The sequence below is a fragment of the Octodon degus genome, unplaced genomic scaffold (genome assembly GCF_000260255.1).
Source record: "Octodon degus isolate 3935 unplaced genomic scaffold, OctDeg1.0 scaffold00008, whole genome shotgun sequence".
NCBI classification, from domain to species: Eukaryota; Metazoa; Chordata; class Mammalia; order Rodentia; family Octodontidae; genus Octodon; species Octodon degus.
The window spans coordinates 4,366,862-4,386,175 of NW_004524584.1; the positions used below are offsets into that span (position 1 = coordinate 4,366,862).

Here is a 19,314-nt window from a genome sequence, read left to right on the forward strand (position 1 = left end):
GAAGAAGAAGAAGAAGAAGAAGAAGAAGAAGAAGAAGAAGAAGAAGAAGAAGAAGAAGAAACAGCAGCAGCAGCAGCAGCTGGGCAGAATTGAGCTATGGAAGAATGAAAGAACTAGCCTGAGAATTTTTCTGGGCTGGGTCAGTTGGGGTTGTAGGATAGATTAAAAAAAAAAATCATAGCTAAGAGGCTAGTAACTGATAGGAAAGGAAAGGAAACCTACTAGGACTGGGAGGAAAGAGGAGGTGAGGGCCCCAAATTTGAGCTGGAGACTTTAGCTGACAGTTCTAGAGCAGAAAGTTAGGGAATAGACAGTGCTCCTTCAGCATGTAAGGATGGCAAGAAATCTGTATCAGTTGGCTCTGGAAGAGAAAAAGACTCAGAAGATGGAAAGAAATAAGAGCAGAAGGCATCAAAAACGAAAGAATGGGAGATGTCATTTTGGGTAGAACTCAATCAAACATACAGCTTATTACCATCCTGAAAGCAACTGGACCTGTTAGTTGAGAAGGCTGACTCCAGTGGCTGTTAATGACTTTTGTAGACTGTAATAAGCCACCCATACGAGGCGAGGAAAAGGTTAGAAAGAAAGGCCATATGTGGCAGTTTTCAAACAAGTAGGTTGATTTGGCTCCTATGAAGGCAGTGATGCCCGATTTGGAACGGAGCAATTTATGTTGTGATGCTTTAAAATACATTCTGGCACACTAATGACTGTCGGCTGGCAGCTAAGAACTTACTGGAATGCAAGTCTTTCACCATTCATAAGTGACACTTCCCTTTTCAGAAAAGAGCCTTTCTAATCTCTCAAGTAGTGGATTTACCAATTTGCATAAAATATGTCATCCTCAATGAACACATTTGTTATCTAGCACAGACTTTCCTACTGTCTTAAAAAAATTTTTTAACAGATCAATTTTCAGTGAATCAGCACCTTTGAATTCAGCTGTGCTGGGTGAATCTGTTAAGGGAGAGTGAAGGGGCAAGAATACAATGATTTTTTTCTATTCTCATAATTTATTTGATATATCTAAATGGTTAAATCACCAATTGGGTTAGATGCCAATTAAATGTAAAACAAAATACAAGGCTATGCCAATATGCTTGTTAAGAGCTGAACTTTTTGATTGTTTATCATTTAGCTCTGTGAGAGAGCATCAGACAGCCCAACTGAGTTCAAAGAAGCCTTCCAACCTCCAGGAAATACAGCAATTCCTGAACAAAAAAGAATCTCTCCAGAATCAACAGTTTACTCTCAAATCCCTCAAATACTACATACACCAACTGCTCACATTTACCCTATTCTTGCTGCCACTTAAGTGAAAACCAAGCCTGAAGTCCTTCAGGGGGTCAAGACTTAGAGAAATGGCAAATGAGTTAATTCAAAATTTTATAAATTTAGTTTTATCTAGTCATAAACTATCCTTCACACCACAGATATCATTCACTAAAATTACAATTCAGTTACCTCTTCCAAGATACTATTTCATCAAATCATTTAGAGCCTTCAAGAAGTGATAATCAGATGCCCTCTTGTACTACTCTGAACTGCAAGTCAGGGCCAGGGAGATGGCTCAGCAGCATAAGTGACTGCTTGGCGAGTGCCAAGTCCTGAGTTTGATCCCTAATACCAAAACAAAAAACCCTGTAAGTCAAATTTTGAGTGAACTTGATACCACATGGTTAGTAATGTAGTATACTTAGTTTTGTTAAAATTGTTTAACTCCTTTAATGTCTGTAGAACACACACACACACGCACACACACACACACACACACACACATACACACACACTGCTACTAAAGATCAACAGAAACTTTACTATGTTCTGTAATTCACAAGGATATTTTAAAGGACAAGCATGGTTTAATCCATCTCATCAAAAGCAGCATGTATCAAAATTTAAAATGTGTGAGCTCTCTGACTAGCCATACCATTTCCAGGAATAGATTCTAAGGAGATAATCAGTAAATCACTATATAGAACCCAGGACCTTGCGCTTGCCAGGCAGATGCTTATGCCAATGAGCTATTTCTCTGGCCCTTACATAAAATATAGACAAAAAGATTTTTTTTGATAGCTGCCCTTATACAATGAAAACTAGGAATTAATCTAATTGCCCATTAGTGAAGGAGGACTCAAGTAAAAATATTAATGTAATATTACAAAGCCATCCAAAAGGATAATATATGTGAATATATATATAAGAAAAATTTCATATTACAGTGCTGAGGAAAAAGATATAAAACAGTATTCAAGGTGTGATTCTGTTAATATAAATATTGTTTATATATATGCTGTTGTGAATGGTGGAATTTTAATTATTCAGTATTTTCTTCTTTTTCTTTATTTTATATAGGAGTATATATTTACTTTAAGATAAAAAACTTTTTTCAAAGTGAATCATGAATTTGTACTTTAGTCAGCCTAGAACAGTCCCCAAGAAGCCAGTTGTAGTTCTTGCATTTCCATACCATCTGTGGGAAGAAAACTGTGGATAAACAGACCATGTTACATAGAAACCCTGCATAGATGGTGTCTGGTATCCAAACCAAAGCAGAGGTGAAAGACTTCACAAACTGAGGAAGATGCCTTCACTGCAGTAAAGTGTATATATATATATGTATGTAGATGTATATATACATTTTCATAACTAACCAAAAATATAATGTAGATTCCAAATGGTAGCAAAAAGTATAACATAATTACCCTTGGCTTTTCTTACATAAGTTACCACCCCGTAAATCTTCATGTTATTGTAGGAAAATCTGACCTGAACAGATGGTTCTCATGCTGTCTCTAAAACATGCACAGATTCCTAATCTTCTGGACCAGGAAATGAAGTCAATACTAAAACAGTAAACACCATCATCCATCTCCCAGAATTTCACTTGAAGAAGCTGCTAATAAAAACAGTATTTCATTCTTTAAAAATAGAACACAGAAATGTTTTCATCTTAATGCAATGGCAGAATAACAAAATGCAGTGGGCTATTTGGGGGATGGGACGTGGGTGGTGAGGCGGGGGTGAAGATGTGAGCTGGCCCCCAGCCTTACCAGTTCTGCAGAATCCTCTTGCTGTGGCTCTTGGCAGGTGGCGGCAGTTGGCCGTCTCCAACCTTGATCCTCACAAGTCTGTGGATGGCACAACCCCGGAGGTTGACACCCTGCCGGTTAACTCTTCATCTCACTAGCCCAAGAGCCTTTTATTCCATGTGCATTTTCATAGAAGCAGTTCCAGGAGCAGACCTTTTCAGCTCAAAGACTTGATAAGAGATTTTTCTACCAAGTAATAAACAGCTTTGAGATTGAATTTTTGCTCTGTAACTTTTCTAATTGATTAAGGCTTTCAGGAAGTTAGAAGGGCCAGCAGGACTGGGTCTAAGGAGGAACTGGGGCCAAGTACATAGCTTACTAGGTGAAGAAATTGGTTAGATAAAAAGGGGATGAGCTTATAAATGTATGGAGAATAATGGGAGCCAGAGTCTCACCATGAAGAAAAGAAATTACAAGGCCATTCATTTACAACTGGAGGCCACTGACCCAACAAAGCAATCTCTGGGAAACTCCCACTCATCCCTAAAACTTTCCTGTTGACCCACGTGGAGAAGCCTCTCACAAAACAACTGGTTCTTCCTCCAGGCTGTCATCAGGGCTCTGTTACTGTCCTTGATACAATGTCACTGTGAGCTGTGAATGGAACAGTAGCCACTTATAAACTACTAGCCCCAAGTATAGAGAGTATATATCTTTTTTCTTAGTAATTTCAGGTCCTGGCTCAGTACAGGCCTCAACAAATGCTGGCAGAACCACACCAGTCCTCTGGCTTATATCTAGATACCCCTCCAAAGCTTCATGCACCCACAGGTGGGGCCTTTGGGAGGTGGCAGGACCTAGGGTGTGTGATATTGAAATTAAGGGTTATGATAACTAAATGGGTTTAGCATAGATCTGGGTATGGATAATGGATAGCATAGTTCAAGGGTGTGGGTGGCACTAAGAAAAAGGCTTATAGCCTGAATAGAATATTAAGGGGGAGAAGGAAATTAGGCTTGCTGCTTGCTGCTTCCTTTCTAGTTGCCAAAAACTCCCTCCTCTGTGATGCCCCTTTGCCATGCTCCCTTGCCATGGAGCCAGCTCACTATGGACTGAAACCTCTCCAAGCTGTGAGCTGAAATAAACCTTTCCTCCTTTATCTTTCGGTGTTAGTGTTTTTTGTTTGTTTAATCTCAGCAACAAGAAAAGTAAGACAGCTGACCTACTCTGAAGAAAGTCCCTCCCCTAAATAGAGAACTCTACTTCTGGATCTAATTAATTGTGATGCAGAGTTAGGTTGCCACAATTTTACAACTCTAACTTAAGGAAATGCAAGACAATATGAAAATCCATGGGTATCCACAGCCTCATTCACCTTTGTCATTTTTACACTTATTTAGAACAGCGACTCTGCCAGAGTTACATAGAAACCAGGACTTTTTTTAAAAAGGGAAAATTTGATCACCTAATATTCCTGCTTTCCTGTATCAAGTTCTTACAGTCCAGTAAAGTCACTGATACTTTGGGGTCCTAAAAAAATAAAGATACGAAGCAAGTGATATGACAGTCAGAAATTAATCAAACACACTTTAATAAAGATGGCAGGCATGTGTGCTGAGTCCATGTCTACACATAACTGAGATATAGTGTTAAGTGCACGTAAAGTCTTATAGTGCATATGTCCAAGATCACATATAATTCCATGATATCCATGATTATAATGAACCTAGAGCCAAACAATTTAACATAGGTAATGTTATATAGGTACCAAATACTTGAATGTTAACAGTTATAGAACAAAATAAAGTTTTGGTGAAGGGAAAGAAAGTTCTGTAATCTCACCTCACCTCTGACATTTTCCTACCAAGTAGAAGGTACTTTCTAGGCCGGATCAGACAGAAAATGGATAAAAACTGAAAACTGAAAGGCACTAAAGTGATTGTCATTCTCTTTCCCATATCCAAGCCAGCAGACAGTGGTGTCAATGTAACACTGTGGTTACTTAGAAAATCTGTTGTGATAAAAAGCAGAAAAAAGTTATGCATGGTGATGGAAATGGAGTTGTTGCCTGATTTTATAAGATATATATATATATATATATATATAGATAGATAGATAGATAGATAGATAGATTTCCTTAATATTTATATATATATATATTAAGGAAAGAAGAGGGTATAGCAGTGTTAAATAAAAAGGATGGTATAACAATGGCCCATGCCATCCTGAAATGGTCCCTTATGTGTTTAAAAATAACACCCATGGCAGCAGGTGTTCTCAGGCAGGAAAATGAAACAAGATTCATCACTGAAAAATTTTTTTTCTTTCTTTTTTTCTGTTTTGTATTGTCTTGGAGACAGAGTCTGGCTCCATTTCCCAGGCTGACTTTAAACTTGCAATGCACCTGCCTTAACCTCCCCAGTGCTAGGATTACAGTGCCTGCCACCATACCCAGCTCCAGAAACATGTTCAAAGTATTCATGAGAAACAAATCGCAGAGCCTAGTTAGAATGTGATTATTCCCATCATCTTTCCTCTAACCACCAAATTCCAATTTCAGAGTGGAAAACTATATGTCTATTCTGGTCACCAAGCATCAAAGACTCCTCTAGCATTTAATTACTGGAGAAGTTTTTCATCTTCATTGTGATAACCACAAATGACTAAATTGCTAGATATGCCAAGGACTAAGGAGATCGGTGGGAAGACCTAAACTGGATGGCAGTGCTAGTCAGAGTAAAAGGCACTGAGGATTTTTAACCATCCATTTGAACTAAAATATTGTACTGTCAAAGCTTAAGTTTATAAGCTCCAACTGAAATTACATTTGATTATTAGATATATTTATATCTATACATTCTCATGGCTTCCTTAAGTCTATTTGTTTGGGAAAACTAAGAATTACATAAAGCAATGTTTATAATTTATGGCTTGTGGGCAGAGGACATAGCTCAGTGATTGGCCTAGCATGCATGAGGCCCTGGATTCAGTTTCCATCACCACAAAATAAAATTTTTTTAAAAAACAAACAAATAATTTATAATTTGGTAATCTCTTAATCTCCCTGGCAGTCTGTCTCCTGACACAGACTCTCACAATGGGGATTAGTTTTCAACAGATGCATTTGATGAAAACTAATTCCCACTGTGAGAGCATTTGAGATAGGGCCTTTTGGAAGAGATTTGGTTTGGGTTGCAGAGTTTTCACCCCTTCTGCTACATCAAGACACAGAAAAAATACCATCATCTATGAACCAGGAAGGAAGCTCACCTAATTTTTTGTGCCTGTTTTTTTCTCCCCAGTCCTGGGAATTGAATTTGGAGTCTTATTACTAAGCTACATCTCTAGTCCATTTTTAGAGCCAGGGAGATGGCTCAGTAGAATAAGTGCTTGCCTGGCAAGTGCAAGGGCCTGAGTTCAATCCCTGGTTCCACCAAAAAAAAAAAAAAAGAAAAGAAAAAAAGAAATAGAATGATCACATCTCTAGCCCATTTTTAATTTTTTATTCATCTCAGTGTGATTGCTGGCCCCTCTTCAGAAGGGCACCTTGGGCATGGTACTATACTATTAATTCCTGACAAGTTCACTGACAGGTTTGCCAACACAAATAGATAAAGCCTATTAGATCTTGTTCAGAAACACAATTAGTGACTAGATTAAAAACAATATGGTTACCATGAGTAAGTAATTCACAAAAGGGAGAAGATACAAATTACTATTAAACATTTAGAAAAAGATACAGCTTCTGTAAAAGACACAGAAACAAGAATTAAATGAAAGCGAGGTATAGTGGTGCATACACCTTGGGCAAGCTAAGGATTTAGTAAGATCCTGTCCCTGTATCAAAATTAAAAAATAAAAAGGGCTGGGAACATGGCTCAGGGTGAAAGTCCTGGGTTCAACCCCAGTATTGGGGAGGGGAGGGAAAGAACGAAGTATGTGTTTTGCCTCAAATGAGAAAAATGAAGAAGTTGATTATCTGAACTATAAATGACAAAGAATCAGAACATCATGAACTACTAGTTGCAAGGCAAATTGTTTGGGTTTTTGGACAAAGCTAACCTTTACCAAAATGTAAAATGCTATTCTCCCTAAGCCATTACACAGAGGTATAAAAATACATTAAAAGAATGTTCACAGCGGTATTGTTTTTATTAACCAAAAGCTGTAAATGCCCCTTACAATTGATAACATCTTAGATTCAATGAAGTATATGACTATTTGTGAATATATAATCATCAGAAAGTATTTACTTCAAAATGTATGTGTAGTAGTTACTCGACACTGGCTTACCAGAGTGGTGGGGTTTTTTGTTTGTTTGTTTGTTTGTTTGTTTGTTTTTACTTTGATATTGTTCCATTTCTTTTTTTTTAAATTTACATATTTGGTACAGGGTCTTGCTTGGCAGCTCAGACTCAGAGCGATCCTCCTGTCTCAGCCTCGCCAGTGCTGGGATTACAGGCACGCGCTACCACACCCAGCGTTGGTGGCCAGATCGGTGCACCGGGGCACAGCAGGCATGGCATGTGGTGCTGGGAATAGAACCTGGGTTCTTGTGCTTGCCAGGTAGGCACTTAAACCACTGAGCTATCTCCCTGGCCCTCCATTTCTTATAATTAGCCACATTTTAAAATACATGTTACAAAAACAAAATCAATCCCATTCAGTTATTCTAAAATGTGTTGAAACTCCAGGAAGATAGCAATACAAGCCAAATAATCATTCTTTTGTTTTGTTGTTAAGAAAGTTATTTTTACATATAATAAATACCAAAAAATAATGTTTAGGCTTAAGCTATTTTGTTCTTTAAGACATTTGCCCAATCTCAAGTGTATACGTTCTTATGGATGGATGATTCCTTTATCAGAATCTGACTGAGAGAAATTCTAATTTTTGGTTAAATAGTGGGCTTGGTACTTTCTCTTTTGGCTAGAAAAATATATACATTTCAAGGCATAGCTCTTAAAAAACAGCAGCAGCATATCAACAGTTTAAAAATACTACAGGCACCTGGATGCTGTGGCACACACCTGTAGGCCTAGCAATGAGAAGGCTGAGGCAGGAGAATGGCCACAAGTTCAAGGTCAGCCTGGGCTCCATAGTGAGTTCAGGGCCAGCCTGAACTACACAGAAAGACCCTGTTTCAAAATAAAACAAATATTACAAGCTAATCACCACCGTAAGTGCTTTAAAAGTATATTACACTAAATGATTCAACTGAGAGACATGTTACTCTTGTAGAAAATACTATTGTATGTATATAATGGATGTAAATAAAAAATTAACTTTTTTTTTTTTATTTTGGTGGCACTGGGGACTAACCACAGTGGCATTCTACTATTTAGCTACATTCTCACATATTTAGACCTTTTCTTTCTTTGAGACTTCTTTTTTGAACTTCCCTCAAACCTGCAATCTTTCTGTCCCAGCCTTCTGAGCAGCTGGGATTAAAGGTGTGTGCCAGGCTTGGCTAAATAATACTTCTTGTGAAGCAATCTTCAATAGAATTTTTAATCTACTGAAAAATGCTAGAGTTTAAAATGTAATATTTTTATAAAACCATAAAGTATGGTAGGTTACTATACTTTATGGAAGTATAGTAACTTCCATTTTGGAAAATACTTTAGTGAAATCTAATTTCAATGAAAATATACAGTTACTTTAATTTTTTTAATGTATTTTGTACAGGCTGTCACTACGCAGCTCAGATGCATAGTGATCCTCTGTTTTCAGCCTCCCCAGCATTGAGATTATAGGTGTGCACCACCATGCCTGGACTTGGTCGCTGGCTCAGTGCACCCGGGGGTGGGGCCGGCACTGCATGTGGTCCCTGAGCTCGCCTAAGCAGGCACTCTGTCTGCTGAGCTATCTCACTGGCTCCCTACTTTAATGTCGATAGTGGTGCTTATTTATATATGTATTTTTTAATTTATTTGTTTGTTTACTTATTTACTTACCACAGTGACACTAAGGATCAAATCCAGAGCCTCCTGCATGCCAGACAAGTGCTTTACCACTAAGCTACACCACTAGTCCTTTTTATTTTTTCATTTTGAGACAGTAGAACTTGCAATACTTCTGCCTCATCCTCCTGAGTAGCTAAGGTTATAGTGGCATACATTTTCTTTAGTATGATGTGCAAGTAGTATTCTTCCAATAATTATTTCTTGAATGCCCATATACATAGCAGTGTTGGACTGGTGAGAATAATACAAAGTAGAAGAAAAGGAAAGGAACAACTGAACAAATAAGTGAACAAATAGATGTATCAAAAGTAAAAAGTATCTATCCTTTGAACCATCAGTTGTCACCCTGGACATCAGACCAAGACCCCATGTCAACAGAAAAAGCAAGACAAAAACTTCACAAATCATACACCATTTACATATTTGAAATTATTAGTTATTATCTAGACATTGTATTAAAATATACATTTTGCTTAAACTTCCTTTGGGAATCTTTTTTTGATATCAATATCAGCTTTACACCTTTCAAGGATAGGTTTGGTGGGTTTTCTAGTTCAAGTAGTTATTTTTTTGTTTGTTTGTTTGTTTTTGATAGTGATGAGGTCTAGCACAAGGCCTAAGTATGCTAAGCAGGTGCTCTAGCACTGGGCCAAAGCCCCACCCTTCTAGACCAGTTCTTTTCTTGGAATTTAAATGTGTGCCAGTGTTCACTTGCTCAGCCAAATATAAAACACTTCAATCCACAGGCACTGTGCCTTTGGATTGTGAAAATGAATGATACAGCAGAATCCAAAACATTACAGGCGTCCAAAAATAAAAACAGAAAACAAAAGTTGTGTAACATGTGTGACTATGGTGCAAGTAGACTTTGAAAAGTGATGTGCATTGCTTGTATACGTACACACGTACATACGTGTCTCCTACATCCGTATGTGAGAGTGCTTGTTTGTGCTCAGTGTGTACTTTCACGTAGGTAATCAAATCTGCCACGCATATGCTTTCTCAGCACCGCCAAGGCGAGCCACACTTGCTTTACATGTTATCTTCAGGAAACCAGTGGCAAAATCATCTGCAATGAGTCTGGCTGACTCCATTATGTCCACCTGCCTTGGAAATGGGCTATTTCTGGCAAAGGAGCCCATTGGAAGGACACAGTAGGCCGCAGCCCAGGAAGTCAGTAGAGGAGGGCACAGGAGGCCCTTCAGCACCACGGACACGGGCATCCCCGAGCCCTGTCTTTATCCCAGAAGCAGCAGCGAAATCGCCCCTTTGGAGCCGCCCCACCACAGACTGCACCCGTGAGCCCTTCCTTCCTTCCTTCCTTCCTTCCTTCCTTCCTTCCTTCCTTCCTTCCTTCCCCCCTCCTCTTCCTTGTCCTCTGTCCTCGCCCTCGCCTCTCCTCGCAGAAGGACGGCGACAGATCAGTGATTTGCCAAGAAAATCAGCCCAACACACTGGCGTTCAAGACTCGTGGACCTGAGACTAGAGAGGACTGGCACATACACACTCTTGGCCATATTCCCAAAACCATGCAGCATTTTTAAAAAGTTGTACTAGAAATGGATCCACGACGCCAGTGACCCAGTCTGGCTAAGGGTGGGGGCTAGGGGATGGTGGCCCCAGACCTTTACCCTGGAGGCCGGGGGAGGGCTCAGAGAGGCGCTGAGGCAGGAAAGGGGAGCCGGGATGAAGCTAACGCTGATCTTACCAACCCAGGGCTCGGTTTCGACAGAAGAGCAGCAGAAATAACTCGGGATTTCCAAAGGGGGAGGGACGCCTCACCTCCAGCCCAATTTTTTTACACCGCTCCCCCCCCCCCAAAAAAAAAAAGTGGGCTTGCCTCTTAGTTGTCAAGGCTAAAGACGGGTAGTGAGTCTAGAGTCCGCTCCTGTCCGTTCCCACCCAGCTGCAGGGCAAGAAGGGTACAGGTCGCAGCCTGCCGCAGGGGCTCGATTACCTGCGTGTCGCCGCGAGGAAGGCGCCCCCGGGCTCTAGAGGGTCGGCCGCGGGCGGGGCACCTAACGCAGCGTCCCCTCCAGCTGCGGCCGCTGAGCGCTCAGATGGGCCTGCCAGGAGCCGCCAGCAGCAAGGGGGCGCCGCCGGCCGACACTGCGCCTGCGCTCTCTGCAGCCCCACCCCCACCCACCCGGCCGGGGCCGGAGTCGGAGACTGCGAAGGGGGGGTACGGGGTGGGTGCCTGGAGGAGGCATTTAGTCTACCCGGGCTGTAGAAGAGTAATTGAGGCCCTGTGAGCCACCTGCCTGGCTGCTTTAGCTAACGCCCTTTGGAGATGGCAGTTTTGAAGCCATCGTCTACCACTATGGAAGGGGCTCAAGGGGGGAAGCTCCAGTCCACCCAGCCCTTGAAATTGATTCTTTGATTTTTAAAAATGTGTCAGCATCAGCAAATGATAGTCTGCAGAGGTCTTTAGACATCCCCGAGTCCGATGGGCATTTTATAAACGAGAGAAGGATCTTGATACTGCTGAATTAATACCTTGACCGGGTCTATATAGCCCAATATTAGGCTAGATGAATACAGTCTCTTGGAAACAGATCTGGTCATCAAAGTAATGCATTAGATGGGTCAAGGGGCCAGGCTGAACATCCATGACCCCAGGACAGGCATAAAAGGGCAAGAGGTGAACTAGTGTGCTAGCTGTGGGAAAAGACAGGCATTTGCTGCTTGATTTCCCTGTCTCTTCAGGTCCACTCCATCCTTGTCCCTGACTTGGGCTCATCTGCATCTCAACTGTCCTTTGATTTTCAGTTGGTTTTGCCAAGTGGCGAGCACTTGTAGGTCAGAGGGTAGCATGTTAATCAGGACTTCCACATCACTCCCAGCAGTCTACTCTGTTAGCAGTGGCTGTGTTCTTCATCTGAAAGCCAGTACTTGAGTTCCCTTACCCACTCCTCAATTCTACCCTGCCTCATCATCAGCTACCTTTGCTCTTCAGGCCTGGGGCTAGTAAGGACTCCCAGAGGTTTCCTTCAACACTGTCCACCCTTTTAAAAATAGTCCCTTTAGTAAACTTTCCTCAATTATTTCACTTTTCCTTACTTTTCGAGGACACTAATAATGGATTTTAGTTCACTATGGTTGGCAAGCTCATGAGGAAAAAAGATGGGTAGAGAAACACAGGGCAAACATGAAAAACACAGGGCTTTTTTTTTTCTTTTTTTTTCCTTTGGAACCGGGGATTGAACTCAGGCCCTTGCACTTGCCAGGGAAACACTTATTCCACTGAGCCATCTCCCCGGCCCCAGGGCTTTTAATAAGTGACATGTCTTCTAGTATAACAAGAACCTAGAGTCTGGGCCTTCAGATGCTCAGTGGGTAACCAAAACCAGGATAAAGGTTGGCAATCTGCCTTTATTTTATTTTATTTTAAAATATGCATTTAGACTGGCCTTGAGCTCACTTTGTAGCCCAGGCTGGCCTTGAACTCTCAGTGATCCTCCTGCTTCAGCCTTCCGAGGGCTGGGATTACAGGAGTACACTACACGAACAGCCTACCTTCGCTTTTTGTCCCCTTTATTTTGTTAACATTTTGAGACAGATCCCTGCTCAGCTCTGTACATAAACATTTTAATCAGTTGTGGAGTATTGGCAATACAAAACTTGTTGGCCCTAAATGTATCTAGTCTATCTCACCTGATCCTTCCCCAAGATTTAGGAAAGATATAAAGACAGTAATTAAAGCTGTTTTCAGGATTTGCAGCTCAGACAATGACTAGATTTGGAACATTCAGTTCCAACACCCCTGGAGCAATGCCTAGAAGTCTCAAGAGAAATTGTCGTAAACCTGCAATCATGTAGGATTCCAGGAAAAGAGGAACCTTCAGGACACTGTCCAGTAAAGTCACTGTTTCCAAGGAAGCACAATTATCTTGGGGGAACTGAATTACCCCAGAGTCAGAAAACCAGAATTGAGAAAATGATCAGTCAGAACCCAGAGATCACAGCACCTCATAAAGCTGATTCCATTCTTTTGTTGGTGGGCTAGACTAATTTTTCTCCTCAGACCTGCATTACCTTCTCCTCTTCTTTCTCCTCCTCCTTTTTCTCTTCCTCCTCTGCTCTTTCTCCCTCTCCTTCTTCCTCTTCCTGTCCTTCATCTTATCCTTCTCTTCTTCCTTCTTCTTTTTGCCTTTTTGAGAAAAGGTTTCACTATGCAGTTCAGGCCGGCCTTGAGTTCACTTTGTAGCCCAGGCTGGCCTGAACTCAAAGCAATCCTCCTGCCTCAGCCAGCTCCTGAGTGCTAAGATTATAGATGTGTGCCACCACACCCAACTCCCTTCAGTTCTTCCAACTGAATCTCCTTCCCTGTTTTCTCTCGTTTTCCTTTGTTAGGGGGCCACCTTGCACTTTCTCAGAGCAGTGGGTCTGTCACCTGCATTTTCCCTTACTTTTCAACTAAAGCCCTTTTCCTGTGGAGTGTGCTGATTGCTTCAGTTTTGATTTCCATTATGCCTAAAGCAAGGACCCACGCTAGCTGGCTGGCTAGCTAGGGCAGCCATCATACTAGGTGATCTACTGAGCCCTTAGCTCACAGGTTCCAAAGACAATTTGAATAAACTGAAGAGTAGAATTTAGACCACTCATAACCAGTGTGTTCACAAAAGTGATTGGAATTGTCCCAATATCCAGTATAACAAAATTACAGTTGCCTTGTTTTGGTTTTTAAGACAGAATCTTGCTATGTAGTTCAGGCTAGCCTAGATTCAGTGTATAGCCCAGGCTAGCCTTGAACTCTCTGTAATCCTCCTGCCTCAGCCTCCTGAGTGGTGGAATTACAGGTGTGCACCACCACATCTAACTTCCTGATTGCTGTTTGATGGGGTGAAATCAAGAAATTGTAATGGACCTTTAAAAATTAGGAATTTTAAACCTAAGCTCTTTCTCCAGGTTCCTCATGCTGAGAACAACATCTGCCACCTCCAAATGTCTGGGTGCTAAAGACATTTCAAAAGAACCAGATTTTCAATGTTTTTCTCACTGGTGGCCCAAGCCTGGCTATATATATACATCTATATATGTATATTTCCTGGTTTTTATTCTACCCTTCCTAGTAAGTTGAAGTGTTTCTCTATGTTAGTGGCAAGTGGACTAGTTGCTTTCCCAATTTAGCCTAATTATAAATAAACTTTTTTTTTTTTTTTTTTTTTTTTACTTTTATGAGCTTTTCTTGTGGTCTTGGTATGAGAAGGTAAATAAATCCAGATATTCATGGCCCAGATTGAGGGTTCTGGCTCAGCTCCCAGTAACATGAGGAGACATCTAGATCTCCATGGGGGTAGAGGATGGGCAAGTACTGCTATTTTCCCAACTGCATCCGGCTGCTTTTGAGTGAGTCAGTATTCTCAGGACATTTAAGAGTGTCCTGGGTACTGAATCTGATAAATGTGCTTATGAAGAAGCTGGAGAGTGATGCAATGGTCTGTTGAGAGTCACTGACTGTTTCAGCAGAGAACCTAAAGTATGTTCCCCAACAGGAAAACAAAAGGGCAGTAGGATGAGTAATGGTCATTATGTTGCTTTCTAGCACTCTGTATCCGCTTGGCCTGAAACCACGACTTAACAACTTATTTCTTAGGCTTCTAAAACCAACCACACTTGTTTGACTAGATTGAGTCCTATCACTCCATTCAAAAAATAAAAACAAAAGCAAAAGGCCAACAAACAACCCAGGACAATACCTTGAGAAAACATATCCAAGGAGACCCCTAAGTATAGCTGTTTGCAAATAGAATTAATGTCCATGCAGATGCACTATTTGTTCTGACTGTAAAGAAGACCAGAACATTCCATTTAATGTATTTCCAGATTTTCACCCTTTTTTTTTTTTTTTTTTTTGCTGGATGTCTTTATTTTCCCCCCATAATTTTATTGACAGACAAATAGCAATGAGACAGTTTCAAAACAAATTGGTAGGACAATTTCAATAATTAACACATTGCATACATTCTTCCTAGTGGTTAATTGCTGTACAAGATGCGGACATGATATCCTATTTACAAACACTATTACAACAAATCCCTCTATTCATTAAGAGAACGTAACTATATATCTATCCTAACCATTTTGAATATACAGATACAAAATGGACATTCATCTGTATCCCCTTTTCTTATTTAGTTCTGTTATTTGAATATTATAGGTGTGTTAACTCAGCAAAATATTCTAAAAGAGTCCAGTAGTCCATAATAGTATTGGGTCTTCCGCTTCACTGGCAATGTCAGAAATTGTTGACCTGAGTCCCCTACAGCTCAACATAACAGCATGGCTTCACTTCTTATACTTCATTTTTATACTTTTCTGCTGGATGGGTAAGACCAAGATAAAGCTAATTTTTAAATGTTTTTTCATCATATTCTATAGGGACTTAAAGTTCAACATCTCAATACTTGATGAAAAATACCTGTTCCATGTTATGCCTAAGATGTTTGATATTCAGACAGATAGTGAGGTTAAGCTGAACAGCCTAGGTTGTAGGGTAATAACAATAAGCTTGCCTTCTGGAGGGTTAACAACTTAAGTTTGCAGAGCAAAGTTAGAGAAAAAGGAGGGCCTCAAGGAAAGCCAACATTTTGACCCTACCCTTCCAAGGTCAATTAAGACTCAGGACATAGGAGAACTTGTACTATAACATCATGTAACTCAGTAGTGTCCCAAATTTTCTGATCAAGGAGATTATGGGGCCAAAGAGGAAAGTGATCGATGATGTAGAGTGTGCCTAAGGAGAGTCACTTGGAGAGAAAACATTTTCTCAGGCTTTCACAGAGAGCACATTGGCCAAGCAATGGCCGTGACTCAGCCACATGGCTGACGCTGACAAAGGTTCTACAATCTGAGGTACAGGATCTCAGGATAAATCCTGAGGGGATTTCACTGACCTTATCAGACCCAAAAGCTACAACTCTTGTTGCATAGGTCTTACTTTCACCCATTTTAAGCGAAACGATCATTTGCTGTTTAGACAGGCATTCATTTGGCTGCTCTAGTTAAGGAATAGAGAAGCAGAAGGAACCTCAGAAGGCTACGCTGATCTGCAAGGCTCTGCTCGATTTTATGTTTCTCTTAGAGGAAGGAAAAAAAAGAAAGTTTTGAGGATGGGAATTAGAAAATAGCACTTCAAATGAGCTGACTTTAAAAAAGGCATCTGAGGCTTTTGAGAGAGTGACATTGGGAATTCAGCACAACCACCATTCTGAGTGACACTAAAATTCTGACAGGGAGGAAAGAGTTTTAGACATTTTTATGTATAATAAATGAATTTTTTATACTGTAATATGAAGGATTTTTCTTTACAAGTGTCAAAAACTCAAACTAAATCAATTTAAGAAAAAGAATATGTTTGGATTAAAAAATGAAAAATCCACAGGTGGGTAACTTTAGATAAACTTGGATCCAGAGATGCAAACAAAATCTCTCCTTTCCTTTCTATTATCTTCAAAGAATCTGTTCTTGGGTGATTTCTTTCCACTTCTTTACTTTTCATATCATATATTCTTGTAGGTAATCATTCCTGGAGAAACTAAGCACTTATCTATCAGTAGTTCTGATAAAATCTTGGCATTATGTCTCATTGGCAGTCTCTGAATTGTTACACCCTACCATATACATTAGCCTGGAGACAAAAAAGATAGGGCAGGGTCATTCTACAAATGAAAATCAAGGATCTACTACCAGGAGAAACCAATTAGTGATGGGAGGCAAAAAAGAAAAAAAATCTCTATTTAAAAGAAACTTTAGTTAAGATTTATACTGCTTTTATTTTTTAAAAAATTTTTGGATATCAAACTAATGTTTTTTGGAAAATGGCATAAAGACATGAGCAGGAAGGCTAACGAAATGCTTTAACTTAAAACATGAGCAAAATGCCTTGCTATTTCTATAAAAGACAAACCACAAAGCATTTTTAAAATATATTTTACATTGTTTCCATACAAAAACAGCAAAGTAAGGAGACATCTTTTCTGATTCTAAAAACAAGTCAGATCCTCAAAGCCCTGAGTGTGTTACCAGGGTTTCTAGTTAATATTATGGAAATATTTATTTCCTTCATTAACATCATCAGCTTCACACTCTGTTAGATACAAAGCTCAGTACTAACAGCACTCTGGGCTAGGAATTGGTTTATATACCCACACAGAAAAGCAAACAGTTATACCTCATTTCAGGAGTAGTCAGATTTTTATCAGCCTCAAATACTTGGCAAAAATCACAAACTTCAAAACAAGGAGGAAACTTGCAATTATAAAATTCAAGTTCAAACATTTGGACTAGTCTCCAAATTATTTATAAAATGAAGTTTACCAACAATAGGCACAGATAACTATTTTCTTTCAGTCAATTCTTTCTCCTTCACCACTGATAGTACTATCCACCTGTTGGCTTAAATCACCATTTACTGTGTTTCAGATTCCTTATAGAAAGGGGATAATAATGATCTTTAAAATATGTTACACAGCAACATTTTGGTCTTCAGTGGGCTACATATACAATGATACTAGAGACCATATAGGTGGAGATCATATATAAAGAACATATATAATGTAATAATAAAAACAATGAATACTACTAGTGAGTCCCATACAATGGAAAGGAGGGAATCTTCCAGAAGTGGTGCCTGGTTCCTTAGTAGCAGAGTCATGATCTGTGACAAGTTTCAAGCTGCTCTGTACAGTCAGTTGTGAGCTACAGTTGAGACAAGGTGTGTTTTAAAGTGTGCCATAAGTCATAGATCACAAGCAACACACTTTACTGGAGTTGTGTGATTGTTTGGCTTCAGATTCTAGCTTTTTAAGAAATGTCACTACCAGGGTCAGCCAAATAGCTCAGTGGATTAAATTGCCTGCAAGCAGGCTCAGGGGCCAGGAGATTGATCCCCAGGCCTGCAGTGCTGGCCCTGCCCACAGGGAGCACTGAGACAGCAATTAAGCTTGGGCATGGTGGTACACGCCTGTAATCCCAGCTCTTGGGAGGCTGTAAACAGGGGAGTCACTACGAGTCTGATCTAGTAGTGAGACTCTGAACACACTATAGGCCTTCCCTAAAATACAAAAAAAAAAAAAAAAAGAAAAAAGAAAAGAAAAAAGAAAGAATTGTCATTACTGAAAGCAAACCTTGGGACTATGGCTCTGCTCCTGAGATCAAGATTCAGGGTACCTAAAGGAAATCACCCAGTTTTCCCTGTGTAAACTTGTGCCAATCAAGATCCAATATCAAGATGATATTGGTTATGTTTGCTTTTGTTTAACCTTGCTGGACTTGTGCCAGATGAAACACTCTGGTGAGCTCTGAATATAAGGGCTTATGGGATTTAAAAAGCAATTTACATAGAAAATAGCCTAGAAAATGGGCAGATGTCTTCTATCATGGCAGGGCTCCATATCACACATCACTTTTACTATGGCACTATCTGCGGAACGAAACATAGTATGTCTTCATTCACCTTATTCACTGAATCTGGTGCCATGCAACTCCTAACTCTCCTCCAAAGTCAAAATGACCATGAAACTAAATATTCTGCGTCACTTCTGGACATCAAGGCAGCCGTGACAGCACGAGCAAAGACACTCAGGAAAGAGGACTTCCCGAAATCTCTCAGAAAGTGCCACAAATGATAAGTATGTTTTAAGTGAAGGGAAATATTTTGAGGGGCATTAATGGCAAAGTGTCTTTTACTGTAATAAATACTTTAAATTTAAACATTCAACATATTTTTGTCCACACTGTGTACAGTCGAAACGCAGTAGTTATTAATTCAGCATCAGAAACCACAAGGAATGTAAACCCAAAGCTGGTAATCTTTTATTTAAAAAAAAAAAAATAGGGATGGGCTCTATTGCTAAAATTTCTCATTATTAAAACTGAAAATGAGTGATTTAAATAACATTCAACAAGCTAAAACAGAGGAAAACTACCTCAAGGTGATAAAGGCTATATATGAAGAAAATCACAGTAAATATATCATACTCAGTGGTGAAATATTGAGTGATTTTTCTTAGGAATAAGAGGTTGGAATCTTAGACCAGACTCCGGTGAGTGTGTGGGAGAGCTTCCAGCCACCCTGTGCAGGGAGGACCTGCCAGTTCAAGCCCAGATGAGACATGGGCGAGACCCTCTTCCATGCCTTTGGGACCCCCTCAACACTCTGCAGCACCCGCCACCCCACCCGCCTAGTGGGAATTTCTGCCGCGTTCTGGCGATCCCCAAATCCAGCCCTAGCCTAGGCCCAGTAAGTGTGTGGGAGAGCTTCCTCTCCCCCCTACTCTACCTTGTCCCCTCCAGACTCAGCTCAGGCCTGG

The 19,314-nt window shown here is 40.2% G+C and overlaps 1 protein-coding gene across 1 annotated transcript in view; it reads right to left on the reverse strand.

The window, feature by feature from the left end:
- Positions 1-11,045, reverse strand: part of Slc35g2 (solute carrier family 35 member G2) — a 29,389-nt gene extending 18,344 nt beyond the window's left edge. The window contains exons 1-2 of the mRNA XM_004624995.3: positions 10,959-11,045; positions 7,228-7,229 (exon numbers count right to left, since the gene is read on the reverse strand). The gene's annotated coding sequence lies outside the window, so the exon portion shown is untranslated. The remainder of the gene's footprint in view (positions 1-7,227; positions 7,230-10,958) is intronic.
- Between the last annotated feature and the right edge of the window lie 8,269 nt (positions 11,046-19,314).